The sequence below is a fragment of the Chaetodon auriga genome, chromosome 2 (genome assembly GCF_051107435.1).
Source record: "Chaetodon auriga isolate fChaAug3 chromosome 2, fChaAug3.hap1, whole genome shotgun sequence".
NCBI lineage: Eukaryota > Metazoa > Chordata > Actinopteri > Chaetodontiformes > Chaetodontidae > Chaetodon > Chaetodon auriga.
Genome location: NC_135075.1, coordinates 6125553 through 6135261, shown reverse-complemented (window position 1 = coordinate 6135261; position 9709 = coordinate 6125553).

Below are 9709 nucleotides of genomic sequence, written 5' to 3'. Positions count from 1 at the left end.
CTTTCAGTTTAAATTGGTTTAACAGGCTAAATCTAGTGTTGGTTCAGTTAGCTACACAGCAGTTACTGGATTGAAATGTTTAGAAAAAATGTTTACAAGCCTGAGTGATGCAACATGTTTTAATTTAGTGATATGCAATCCTCTGAATTCATTGAAAACACAGTGCACTGGTATCCATTAAAAACTAAAAGGCCCAGCACACACACACATACATACACATACATAAATATATAGTATAATACACTGTATGACCCCTTGAATTAAAATTGTGTACACCACAAAGATGACCGTGTCTCACAGTAAAGTCAGTCTTCAGGGATCTCATTTACTCTGCTTCACTAGCATTTCCACAAGCTCTTGTGAATATCAATTGCTTACTTACATCCCAGTCATCTCCCTGATATATCTATCAAGACTACATGAAATAATTCTGTTTAATTAAAAAGTGAATGAATTTTAATGGGAACCGCGTACAGAGATACAAGACACATGCAAACACATAAAAGCAGGTTCACACATTTACAAAAGGACATAAAATGATTGCTCACTGTGACTGCACACACACACACACACACACACACACACACACACACACACACACACACACACTTTCAGCCAGTAGAGTCACCATGATGTGCAGACATAATGCTCATACATGCTAGACTTCCACACACATCTATTACATATCTGTTGTTTGTCTTTCACTGCCTCCACCCTACCTTGTTCTCTCAAGGGTGGGGTGCCTGAGGTTGTGTGCTGAATTTTGTGTGTCTGCAAGTATGTGTGTCAGAGGGATTAATATCAGTAATGCCGACAAAGAGCATTTATTTGCCCATATGTTGAGCAGCCACTTTAATAGTGATGGGAGGAGGATGGGGCTAAAACACAGAGAAACAGAAGTAGTAAATCAGAGAAGATGCACTATGGGGATGAGTACTGACCACTCATCTACAGAGAGAGAGAGAGAGAGAGAGAGAGAGAGAGAGAGAGAGAGAGAGATGCTGCCAAGAGGTTATTAGATAAACCACATAATCTCCACACCCCAGTGGCACTATATAAGTCCCAGGGCCAAGAGGTGTTAAAGGTATTTTATGAGTGTGTTTATGGAGATCGATATGTGTAAGCTGCTGTGGTGGGGCCCCGAGTGCAAAGGCATCAGTGAGATTGTTGTTTTGTCTGGAGGAAGCAGCAGGAGGCTCACACCACGGGTGTCATACACTGAAGAAGCTGAAAAGATGGATGGCCTATTGAGAGTCATGTGAGATACATCCTGAAAATGTATACCTGAGCTGATCACATGACCCGCACTGAAGGCTTCTTTGTCACTTTCAGTCGTATTTCAGACAAAATAGTGAGTTGATTAATGTTGTTTCACAATCAACTAATCACTTTGATTCATGAACTAAGATTATAAAGATCATGAGAATTTCATTTAATTTAATAATTATAATCTTTACTTGGCTGTTATTAATATCATCATCATAAACCATTAAAACATGCTTCATAGTACTTTAAATTGGCAATAAAAAATAAAAGCAACAAGCAAACAGTTGCCTATGTTATTCTCCAGACATCGAGTTAGATTCATTTGGAGCAAATTTAGTTTTTGCATACATAAATGCACAATTTCTGGGACATTTGAGATGAATACTGAATACTGAATACTGAAAAAATAGATTAATGGTTCTCAAAGTGAGGTCTAGGGACCAACAGAGGTCCCTGAAAGCCCAGGCCTATCAATAATCGCTGTTGTAAATAAGTGGCCGGGGCCCAGCTAGTGGCTCCAAGCAACTGCCTGCCTTGCCTGTCCGCAAGCCCCGCCCCTGAAAGCTGGCTGGTAATTCTCTGCGTGTTTTTTTCTCTGAGCATCTCTTTCCACATCGCATGTGGTCACTTGATCACCTGTTAATATAAAAAGACTGATGAGTGCAGCTTTAAGGAAAATGAATATTTTCTCATTCGTGTGCATTTTTATGCATCAGCATGCAGAAGGGTAAACACATGCAGGTACAAAGTTGGCATGATTGTTTGAGTTACTTTGCTCAGAAGGATATGTCTATATATCACACAATGAAAACTGGTATTCCAGCTATGTACCCTGGATTATTATCACACGTCACACTTTTCTCAGTCCCCATGATAACAGACAAAACACAGATGACCTCAGGTCATGTCAGCATATTTTCAGCACAGTTACAAAATTACAGCATAAAATCTTCCCTTCGAGTCAAAGAGCAGTGGCTTGTGCTGGCCTCATTATTTTTGCACTGATGAAATAACAACACAGGGAGAAAAGCCCTGAGGAAACATGATGAGATGCCTGAAAGATGCCCGTAAAGTTTGCAAATCAGCCACAATATGTGGTGCTTGAATTAAGTAATTCACTTTTCCCTAAGTGGATTTCTTCACTCTCTTGCCTCTAATATGCTCCCATTACAACTATCACTGTTTTGCACCTTGATGCAAAAACAGACACATGAAAAGAAACAAATTTGCACCCCTTCACCTGGAGCCAAAAGTAATTTGCAGAAAGCGAGAAATCACTGACTGAATTAGAAGCATCTGAACCAGACTGAAGGAAATTGAGATGACCAAAATTTAAATCTTAACTTTTTTTTGAACATACTGAAACTTCAAAAACTGAGATTTCATATAATGGTTTATTTCTTTTGCATTAGTGTACCATTGGAGCTGGCTCCAGCCTACATAGATTTTTTTTAACCAAAACTGATCCTTAGAGTGCTGTTCCTCCAAGAAATGACATAGTCGTGACTAACCTTACAGTGATAATGCAGTCTCTCACATTGTCATGGTAATGAATCTTGACCCAAGCAACTCACACACATAGCAGCACAGTACACTCACACTCACACTCACTCACACACACACACACACACACACACACACACACACACACACATTCTGTCTGTGCATATTTACATTCAAGCAAACACAACCCATAACCAAAGCCATAACAACCGAATTTCCCCGCTGGGTATCAATAAAGGTATCGGATTTTATTCTCTTCCTGCATACGTGAAAAATTGCACACCATCCTCTCCTTTAATATGAACCCACAAGCACTCACACACACACACACACACTGAACGTGCCTGAGTCAGTGCAGCAGGGGTGCCACATTGCATCATAGTGAAAAGCCGAAGAAGACCTGCAGCTTCAGAACCCATAGCAGAGAGTCGGCCTCTGAGCGAGGCAGCTCCCTGCTGAGGCCAGTAAACAGCGACAGAGCAGACGATCCCGCTCAGCACAGAGAACTGACTTCTCCCAACACACAGAACGCTCACGCTTTGCTGACTGCTCACTCAGTTGGATCACTTTGTTTCCAGAGTTATACAAAAAGCATGAGGTGAAGGTTGTGTGTGTGCAGTCCCTGTGCATGCGTTGCATTTACGAGCGCATGTGTGCTCTGGCACAAGTATGCATGTGCATGTCTGTGGTTAGAATCCATAGCAGAGCCATGCAAACTTTAATGCTTTTGAAAATAGCAAAACATAAAATATTTAAACACAGCCATGTCAAAATGGGCATAAATGGCATTGCAGCACCTTAGTGGTGTTGTTTAACAATGCCGTTACAAAGGTTACAGTTTTCACTCTGTTAAACGCATTTTTTCACCTTCTGTAAAACACAGTCTTTTCAAATGAATTCTAATATAAGGGACCACAGTCAATACGGGCTGTTTGGTGGGGGTGTTATTAATGGTAATGTTAAAATGTAACAATGCAGCAGCGGAGAATCTTGAGAGGAATGTTTCCAGCAGGTGAACCTCTGTAATGTCTATCAATTTTGATGTTTTGGTGGTCAGCCTAAGGTGATGCTCTACCTATGATCAATCCTCTGAGTATCAATTATTCATCCCATGTAAGCTTGACAAGGCTTTGAAATAATTGTAGTGTCGTTCTTTCTGGCACACGGCAGCTGTGGCCATTGTATTCCCATCAGGGTGGATTCCAGCTGTGACAAAAAGTTTTCAAATGTGTACAGAAAATTCTCCAATCACTCCCACTGCACGATCCACATCTCAGCCTCACGGCTATATGTTCAGTGTATTCCAAACAGTCATACTTCCCCCAAAAATATGGTGAAATGTGCTGTTTCCATTTTAAACCTCACACATGACCTTGGTTTTTTTTTTCATGTGCCTATATATTCTCCACAGGAATACCATGAATGCATGGATAAATGATATGCTTTAAAGTCAACACATTTGAAGGCCCTCTTTTGTTGGAGCTATGTTTTGAATTATTGTTCACTTCCTGACTGCTCACTTCCCTGCAGCTGAATGTTCTCCCAGGCTAGTTCCCTGCCTCTCTATATGAAACCTTATACAGCCTTGACATACATAACTGGAGCATAGTAACAACCCGCCACTCCTGGGTCCCGTGGCCCTCGCCCTACCAGCCCACAGCCACTCCCTCAGGGGTACAATTCACTCAATCTTCCCCTACATCTTCTGGACTTCTGCCAAGGCTTCATTCAGCTATAGCAGAAAAAGCAAAGTCCTATTATAGTAGAAGGCCCAAATGACAGCATCACCTATCCCCAGATATGTTAGCGAAAATTAAAAAGACAAATATAGTGCTAATTTAAATCTGCATGAAGGAGCTAAACTTAAAGACCACGGTAAATAGAAAGTGTGTTGTAAAAATTCAGCTTCTGGGTTTGGTTTTTACAGCCCACAATTTCACAGATTTGGTTCATTCGCCTCTCTCATGAACCTTGTTTCCTTGTTTTTCAAGCAAAAAAGCTGCTAAAAACCCCCACTGTATGCTACCTGCCCAGCACCAAACAGCACTAGGTTAGCTGGCTATCAAAACTAGTTTAGAAAGAGTCCGATATTTTGTCGCAGTAGTGGAGACCACAAAACCACTAAAAACAAAGTGAATGTTGGACTTATTCACAGGTGGCCAGAAACATAACGATGATTGCTTTTAATGTCGCTCCCTGTCTTCTCACTAAGAGACTCACCATATAAACTTTTTATAACTTTCATTTTGTCTGCCAACAATTGGCCATACATATCTCAATACTGCTATAAGATTTTTTTAAAGCATTACATCATGTTTCACTCATAAAGTGACATCAAAAAACAAAACCTAAATTGTGTCTGTGTTAGTCCTCCATGCTAACACTTGCTAACTAATGCTTTAGACTAACTATGCTAGCACAATGTTGACGATGTGAGCCTGACCTTCTAAAACACTACATAACATTTTCTTTGTGATTTATCTTTAACTTTTATCTTTGCTGTTGTAGCCACAGTTAATGTTTGAACAATTTCAGGTGACCAATCACTGACTGGTGTGTAGCACAGGCCTTTACTGTGCATGTATTTAATCACTCCCCATTTATACTAATTATGTCTAAAATTTGGTAACCAACGCTGCAGTATGGCTTCAAAGACAACAGGGTTGAATTGACACCTCTCTATGTCTGTCTTAACAAGAAGTTAGTCGGATATCCTAGAAGGCTCCTGCACTTGACTGTATTGTATTGGTACGCTTATTATTTATCCCATCCTTTGTGTATGGTACAATGCTGTAATGTTATTGTTTTACATCACACAAAAATGCCAAAAATATCCAAGAATTTTGTTTTTGACTTAGATCAAATCACTGCTGCATCACACATGTCCCAGCTGCTTCCTGTATTTCCTTTAGAGACAGCAGTACATAGCTTCATAATCACCACCATCAACAACAACAACAAATACAGTGGCCCAGACAGTGAACCCATGACAGCAACTTTGTTTTTCATGTCGACTCCACCCTGGTCTAATCAGCGTTGGGTTGAGGCACAAAGCCTGGCTCTGTGCTGCACTGCAGACTGAGGATGGTTAGAGTGCCACACGCTGCTGCGGGCAGGTCAGCTGCTTGTAAGTGGAGAAAGGGTCGTGATGCATTTGTGCATCTGCCTGCCTCTGTTTATGCTTTCTGTCGTATCCATTATTTACCATGTACATTTCTGTTTGCAAATCTGTTGTTGTAGCTGCTTGCCTGTTTTTGTGCTGCTATTGTCAGTCTTCCTGTTGGATAGTAAAGAGCCAGAGTGTGTGTAAACATGTTTGCTGGCTTGTGTGGGGCCCAATATGTGTCTATACCTACTGCTCGCTTGTGTTTTTATCAACAAATCTAAGAGATTAGTTTCATTTTGTTATGTTCGTGACAAAATAAATGCTTGCATAAAACTGCATGAACGCATACAGGCCACATACTTTAAATCTAGTCAGCAAGTCTCATGGTGACCATTCATCATTTGTCCATACACTCACTCCCACAGCATACGCATATAACTTTCAGGATTGATTTTATGCATACAGTCAGCACACAATCACATCATCACAAAGTATCAGTGACACTCAGATTGTGATCAACCCTACAACAGCACACTTGATAAATCATAAACCTTGTGGCTGTTGTATTGCACAGCGCACATGTAGCTGCACTACATCAGTTTCCACAAAGCTCTCTGTGAGCTGTTTGATGGAGCGAGTCCATTCTGCTTAAGTTAGTGAGAGGGGAACCACCTGCACTCTGACAGTAGGGCCCATAGGCTTCCTCCACTGGAGTTTAATACACACTCAGGCAAAGCTGCTTTGTGCTCTAGCTGAAATCATGCCAGTTTAGGAATCCTCATAAGCCAGGACAAATGCTTTCATTGTGACCCTGTCCTTCCAGCCAATCACTCTACTTCAATTCAAAATTTAAGGGGCCTATCCGCTTTCATAGTTGACAAATATTTTCCCAATGCTTAAGAAATCAAGAGTCACATTGATATGAAGGGTTTCAAGGAAAAATTACATTGAAAGTTCTGATATAAGGTCTCCTGGTCCAGCTTCAGGAAATTACCATAAGAAACATACTGTATAAAGAAAATATAGGGGCCATTCTTTTCAGTGTGCTTTGGATCCCATCCAGATTCCATTGGTTTCCCTGTTAAGTCTGCAGGGACCAGCTTTGTGTGTGTTTTGCTGTGTGTGTGTTTAAAAGTGGTCTACTAGCTGGGTGAAATAGGAAAGGATACAGGATAGCAATAACAGTGTGGCATTTTCAGATTTGTTTTAAAAAAAATAAGCAGGATACCAGTCACAGTTCGCAAAAAGCTGATGCTAAAATGTCGCACAAACAATGTAGAGTGACATGCAAAGTCAGCACAACAGTTACTGCACCTTTTAACTACAAAAGGGCTGTGCACAATGTTCAGAACACATTTTAACATGTCAATCATCATAACCCACCGAGACAAGTTCCCTTGAGTTGAATGAAGTCACGCCTGATGTGGTGAGGAATTTGCCAAGGCCAGTCGTACCCTCCCACCCCTCTCCCCTCACTGTGTGCTTTGGTCTTTCATCATGCCAAGCAACCCAGCCAGGTCAAGCAAACAAAGGAGCACCTAGACACAATGGCTGCCTTGTTTTGCCACCGTGTGACACCATGACAGGTATTTCAAGGCCGACACTGGGAATCGGCCAGTGGGGCAGTTCTTTGAAAATTTTATTCCACAGTCTGTGAGTACCGGCATGCAGACCATGTGAAAGCTGTAAGTACATTAGTGAATCAAAGCTGCGTGGTACTCTTCATTCTCAAGAGCATGTTTAAGAAAAGCAGCTACATCTTTCAGATAGTAGCTGCAGAGAAGCACCATCAAGCTGAAAAGCATTGTTCCTCTGACATCTTGTGCTTGTTGAGCCCATCCACCAGAAAAATGGCTGTATAGGTCAGCTTTGCAAGGAAGTTATTAGGGCCCAAATTTACATTTAATGTGGTGACCTAGAGTAAGTAAGGAACAAGAACAAACGAAGGACATAATGTAGATACATTATATTGTGTAAGTGCAATCACACACCAATTCTTACTCACGATCTTTTCCTAAACCAAACCAGTCCAGACAATGGTGGTGGTGGTGGCTGATCACTCTGCAGAGACTGATGGGGCAGATGAATATGCCTGGGTGGTGGAGAGGTGTGCATAACAGCAACGTAAAGGAACTAAAGCAGAGAGAGAGAGTCATGTTTAAAAAGACAGCAGCAAGATGATAGGCTCACCATGAAGGTGTGTTGCTGTGATATTGGATAGATGTGACCAGCTGATGAGAACAGCTGATATTTCAATAGACAGCCCCAGGAGAGTATGAGTGAGCGCGTGTGATGAGTGGATGCAGGATGGTTTGGGAAATGAACTGCATCCAAAAGAACAGTCTTCCTGACTAAACTTTAGTTAGAGCGTCACATCTCTTTGTAGGAGTCGCTGGAAATCGACCTATTCAGTCGGTTTGCTTCAAGTTTGTTCCTGGATATTGACCACACCCAAAGGTGGTGATGGGTGTGGTTGGTAGTGCGGCTCTTTTGAATCTGTAGACAAACCTAACAGTGAAACAGAGATTACTTAAACCAAACTCTGAAATAATGAAGTTCATTCAGTGTCTGGTGCTCACCTCAAACCCACATGTTATCAGTCCAGCTTCTGTCTGCTTCTTTTGCCTCCGTGTGTGTATGTACACACAGCATCGGCATAACCAAGTGTACAATTCAGGGGGAGGTCAGATGCAGAAATGAAGTGAGAATAAATAGAAAATAACAGGGAGACAGATCTGTTGACGTGGTTCATAAAAGGAGGACATATTTAACATATTTTCTTCTGTATACTCAGGGGGAGGACAGATTGGTTTGCTGACATTGCCAGCAGATGTCAACTGGAGTAGATTAGCTGAGGTTTTGAGTGTTATTTCAAAGAGCAATTATTGCTAATTTAGTCATACATTTTTAATGATTCCAAGAAAAACTTAAGCAAGTGGGATAGGAAATGGTGTAAGCAGGGTTGTAAGCCTGTCTTCAGTCTTCCTCACTCACGACAGCCAAGCAGCATCCCTCCATCACTTCTGCTTGAACAATTTTGTCATGCGGTCACAAAACAAAAACATACAGCAAACAATCGATATTTCCTGAATGAGAGGTCAGTCTCACCCACTCTGTCAATATGACTGATTCGACACCATATGATGCAGGTCAGTCTGCATCTTCAAGCATGCGTCTTGCCTCATTTGTCATAGAAATTAATAGGGAGCAAAATTCGGTCTGACTGCACCATCAAAAAGTCACCTCGTCCATACTAAAATGATGACACCAGGAAAATGATTATATTAAGCAGTGATGCGCTCCACTCGCAACAGTAGAGGTGGTGGTATGTGTCTCTGGCCTTCAGAATAAAAGCAGATCATTTTAAGATTTTCTCAAATAGGCATATAGTACTAAAGGAAAAAAATCAAGATTAAATGTACAAAATGTCATGTGAAATTAGTTTTTGTTTTTCAAAAATATGATGTTTAACTAATCATATCTGTATATATGTCACTTTTAGTCACTGGATCCCAATGGCTTCAGAAGATATTCTTTCTGTGTGTGAAAACATTTCTAAAACTGCTTTGATCTTATTCCGTTTCATTCAAAAAAGCAATGCATTTCATTAACGAGCCATGCATTTCATTCACTGCCTTTGCACAGCGCCTTTGAAAATACTGCTTCATGCTGCCCTTGCAGTGAATCAATCATCTTAAGTTGATTCCATTGATTCTCTGAATGGTCTTTTTCAGCTGTGATATGCTGTTACATGGAGGAGATAGCAAAGGAGGCAGATCTGGTCTGGCCAAGCGTCTTCAAGTAATCACATCTGAAATCAGGAGGAAATGCAAA